Below are 5500 nucleotides of genomic sequence, written 5' to 3'. Positions count from 1 at the left end.
GGGCTGGAGCCTTGACTCCTCATCCTGACAAGGCAAACTCAGTGAGAATGTGGAGTCAGTGCCAAGCTGACCTCTGGGAAGGAAGTACTGTCAAATCCAGTGTGCCAGCAGGAAAGGGTGTTTGCAGTGCAGAAATGATGGAAAAATACTGAGATGCCCTGACAATTTGTTTTGTGTCTTGGGATTTTCCTGCAATGGCCTCTAGTGCTTTTCATGTGTTATGCATCAAATGTGATCAGCCACATGGCACAATATGATGAAGTAAATGCATTGGGTCACTAAAGTGCATTAAGTGCCATTTACTGCATCGATTTAATTCTGTCCCTAGTCAAACTTATAATAACTGTCTCTCTCCCTTACTGCTGTTTTTCCTTTTCCTTTTACTGCTGAGCAGGCCACAGCATCTATTTTCTTACCCAGCAGAGTAACTCAGCCTAGCTGATAGCCTGAGCTGCTGCCATCCATCCTGCCTTGAGCAATGCAGGAGATCAGAGCCTGTAGATACTCCAGGCTGGCAACCTGCATGGGCTCAGCGTGGGCTAGGTGAGCCTGCAAAGCCAAAGGCTTCTTTCATTGCCAAAGCATGGCAGCTCTGGTGCTAGAGAAATTCAAACCTGCTCACAATTATTTTTTTCTCTTGTAAGCTACAATTTTTCTGTGGAAGCTTTCCATTAGCAGAGAAGGAGTTGTGTGGGATGAAAGATGCAAGTGTGTTAGCATGGCTGGGATTGAGTTTGGAGAATGGATGTCTCTATCAGAAGTTTCTTCTGCAGGAATTTGTTTATGTCATTTGCAATGTGTCCCCACTTCCCCCTGTACCCCTGTGTAAGTGCCAGAGCAGATTGGAGGTCAGTGCTCAGATTAATTCTCCATGTAGAAAAAAGCTTTTCCTTTCTTCCTTTTTTTCCCTCTCAAGTGCTTACACAACCTCTTTTTCTACTAAAGAGTGCTGAGTCCTTCCTTTTTCACTTTAAATTTCCAAAACACTGGTTTAAGTGTGCTCTGTCTTGCACTCCATTGCAATTATCCCTTTTAATCTGGTTACAAGGTTACACTACTTCAAATTTAAATCACATCATATTAGGAGGTTTTGCAAACCTTGTGTGAACAATGAACTTTTCACATGTAACTCCAGAATCTTAATGAATGTCTTTGACTCTTTGATAGAAAGTTAGTATACGAATGCTCAGAAGTAAGGCAGCACATTTCACCCCAAGCATAATTAATTTCAATGCTCCAGCATGGGTTGGGCAGCAAGGAAGGTGCTCCTGGATAAGATCTTTGCAGCACTAAGGGAGCCTCAGTTCTCTCCTCTATGTTCCAAAGCAGTCAACTTCAAAGGGGTCCTCATAAAACATGCTATGGTGCAATTTTGCACACAGAATGCATCACTCTTTTTAACTGATTTAATCATATTTCTGTTCAGGATCCACAGCTCCTGTCTTTGCCATCCTCATAAAATGAGGCTGATGTGGACCCAGGAATATTGTCGGGACCAGTTCTACTGGTAAGCTCCAGCTGCTTTGTGCCAATTTACTGACAAAGCAGCTGTAAGCCCAGTTTTGCTGGGTTTATATCTACTCTGCTGCATCAGAGTGGCTCTCAGCAGCTTGGGCATAGCAGAAAGCAGGGACCTCGATGTTTAATATCTACTACATGTCCTCTATCGGGGGTACAGATCCTGCCCTTGCAAGGAGAGGTGTAGCACATGTGTTTCATCTATGGCTGCTGTGATCATATATTCAGTGAAGGCATCTGAAGTGTCCCACTGGGGCAGCAGTGCTGTAGCCTTGCTATTGACAGGAGTACAGGCCTGAGATCTTCCTCACTAGATGTCTAGTATATTTAAAAATAGTTTAGGAAAAGAATGGGACAACCTAATGATGCTGAAGGTACCAATAAAAACACAAAGCTGCCGTTGGACCAGCCGAAGGCTGAGCAACACCCAAGAGCTGGCTGGGTCTTTGGTGAGTTGGTGCCATGAGAAGAGCCTGGTGTGGACCATGCCCTTGGCAGTGGAGCCTGAGGGGGCAGTGGCATTCTCACAAGGCTCTTGTGAACTTTGGGAAGCCAGATCTGCTTCCCAGCTACTTCAGAGGGGCCTTCTGTGCAGACAGAGGAGGAGGAAAGGGTGGGGACAAAAGCACTTCACCTCCCAGGGAAGCTGTCAGGTGAGAGCAAAGGGAAAGGAGACTTCCAAGCTTTGGCTTCCCATCACCACACTCATTGCTCCACTGCACAGCCTATTTCTCTGTCTGCTTCTCCCTCTTCACTCTTTTTTTTTTTTTCATTTTTTTTTTTTAGGGGTTTATGTTTTATGACTAATTAACAATTAATTTGGCTAGAGAGCAAGTGAACAGAAAGATGTGGTAGAACATATGGAGGAACACACTGTGCTTGGTCCCTGCAGATCTGAACTGAGAAGCAAGGTTCAGGAAAAATCAGTTTATGAGCAGAATAGGCTGGAAATAAACTTTGGAAGAGGAAGAGAAATGGGAACAGAATTCCATGTCATTTCTCCCTGAAAGTTGCAGACAAGGTGAAGAAAAGCCCTAAGGAATCATTAAAAAGATATGAGTGCAATTGGGAAAAGTGGCAAAGGTTTCCAAACTGAGAAGGAAAGGGAAGACAAATTGGTGTTGCGGTTTTGGAGGATGTTACAGCAGACTTTACCCTAGAGCTTCTCTACCCAGCCCGGTTCAGCGCTTCAGTGCTCCAAACCCTCTGTCCCAGGGCAGACACTGCGCTCTCACCGGCTGGGGAGCCATATGGCTAGCTCTGGTTCGTCTGCTTCCACAACCGGCGGTGATAAAGGAGGCGAGAAGGGTCTATGCGTTGTGTCCATGGAAGATGTTTATTCGCATGGTGCAGCAGAGGCCAACGACCTCCCCGAGGCAGAGATGCCTCGAGGGCGAAGGCCTCACATGCTCAGCACATGTGGAGCATAGACACACGTGGAGCATAGACAGCAAGATGGCGGAGGGTAAGGGGTTTTATAGGGAAACAGAGAGGGGCAGGGACAGCACACAGGCCCAGTGACCTCTGGGTACAGGGGAGGTACAGGGGCGGAGTTAGGAGTACAGGAACCAATAGGGGAAACCCGAGGGAGTGGCCAGGGCCACGTGGGGTTAGGGTACAGGAACCAATAGGGAAAACTGGGGGCGTGGCTAGGACTATGTGGAGTAGGGAAGGCAGGACAATAGGTGACAAGTACAGTCGTTAAGAAAGGGGTGTGGGGAACTTGCAGCTATTATCACAATAAATTGGGACAGATTTTTTGTAAAGAGCAAAAGCATCAAAATTATATTTCACAGAATCACAGAATCAACTAGGTTGGAAAAGACTTTTGAGATCATCAAATCCAACCTATGACTAACACCACCTTGTCAACCAGACCATGGCACTGAGTGCCACATCCAGTCTTTTCTTAAACACCTCCAGGGATAGTGACTTCACCACCTCCCTGGGCAGCCCATTCCAATGCCCAATCACCCCTTCTGTGGAGAACGTCTTCCTAATGTCCAACATAAACCTCCCCTGGTCACAGCTTAAAACTGTATGTAGCCATGTGCCACTGCAGAACAGTGGGTGTTGTGTCCTGAGGGATTTCAGGGACTAGAGGGAGATAAACACACAACCTGCTGGTGGAGGTGAGAGGGTGTGAGAATGAAGTGAGCTGCAGCAGAAGGTCACTTTTAATTTGTTTGGTTTCTTTTGCAAGAAATCCCTGGAGAAAAAAGTTATATGGTGTGGCTAGCACAGGTCTTTCCCATGAGAATTTTCTCCTGTGTTTTATAAACAAAGATAAAGTTTGGATGTTATTAAAAACAGTGTATTGAGATTTGGACAGTTCAGGCCTGGCCAATCGGGCATAGGGGGCGGTTTCTGACTGACCAATCTGGGTGACCTCTGAAAAATCTATATAAGTTGGAATCAAAATAATAAAGCTCTCTTTTCATGCCATGCTGAGAATCCGGGTCTTTTTCTCTGCTAGCGGCTCAACAGCAACAATATGGGACAAGCTGAGGATTTGAAGAGTGGGAGAAAAAAGTGTGCCTGGGTCTGGATCATATCAGAAACTGGTTGTTTAGCAAAGACAGCAGATAAGAGCTGTCTCTGAGGCAAAGAAATTTGACTGGCTCATGTGATTTCCACTGTCAATGTTCTGTAACGTGCTAGTGAAGGCATCAAGTCCTGCTGCTGGATCAAGGCATGCTGGCCCATGACTTCAGTCTTTGGTCCAGAGAAACGGAATGGAGAGTACAGAGGAGCGCAGGGAGAACTTGCATATACCCTGGACTGGAAATGGGGAAAGTCCAGGAAATTACTCCAGCTGTGGAGCTAGAACAGCACAGGTTCTGTTCTCCAGACCTGAGGCTGAGTGTCACAGCCTGGCTTAGATCCACTCACCTCAATTTTTTCCCTTGCCTCTCTTTCCACCCTCAAACCCAATATGCATGTGGTCAGATGCTGGTAGGGGCAGTTCCTAGCCAGTGCCATCCTGCCATCCCTAAAATGGTGTGTTGGTGATGTCTGAGAGACGAGGAGCTGGCACAGGCCAGATCTACACCAGGCAGTCTGTCAATCAGCAGGAGCACAGGCAGCTCTGACCCTGCAGAAATACTGCCAAGACGTTCATGGACCGAGACAGGGGATCTAGAATAGAAAGCCAATGCTTGGTGATGCCTGAGGTGCTCAAACAGCCAGAAAAGCCATGAGAGCAGAGTACATGTTGTACAGATGGCTTAGTGGATCATTTGATCTGGTAGATACTGATTTTGCTTTTTCTGTGGGTTGGTGGCATTGGCCAAGGTCAAGAGGTACCTCCATGCCCACAGGAGAAGGGGTTCTCCCTGAGGTGCTGTAGCTGCTGGGTCCCTGCCCTTCCTTCCCCTCCTGGCTGCCTCCTCCTGGGTTGGGAATGTTCCGGAGGTTAGGCTGCTCTCACTGCCCCTGACTTGGGCAAGGCTGGATCACAGCCATGATCTCCTGACAAGGCAATAACTCCCTGCTGTCCTTGCTGTCACATACTGGGCTGTTCAGAGGCATGATTTTTTTTCCCCAGGGCTCAGCTCCCATTGAAGCACCTGCAGATAAGGGTCAAATTTCCTGAAGTGCTCATCAGGCAGCTGCCTCCCCTGGGACACTTAATCAGAGATTAAAAAAAAAAAAAGCTATGCTGAACTGTTCAGAAAGATCCAGCCATTTGTAAGCCCAGAGGAGCAATGACTGTATTTTATGTCCTTAGTGTTGGGCCCATGTCCTGATGATTTCTATAAAGTTAATTCCTTAGTTTGTCCCTTGGAAGAACTGGTAACAACTTGCTTTGTGTTTTCTTTGGAAGCTGAAGATGCTGATGGAAGATGAAGGCTTCAGATTCCCTCCCTGTCCTGGTGCACGAAGAAGCTGTTTGCTCAATTGCCACTACCAGGCAGAAATTGAGTTCCTGTTCTGCTCTGTGTTAGCAGATGGGTACTGGATGAAGAAGTGTTAATTTTTA

The sequence above is a fragment of the Lichenostomus cassidix genome, chromosome 2 (genome assembly GCF_008360975.1).
Source record: "Lichenostomus cassidix isolate B80296 chromosome 2, HeHo_3.0, whole genome shotgun sequence".
Classification (NCBI taxonomy): Eukaryota; Metazoa; Chordata; class Aves; order Passeriformes; family Meliphagidae; genus Lichenostomus; species Lichenostomus cassidix.
Note: the sequence above shows the minus strand (reverse complement) of the source record.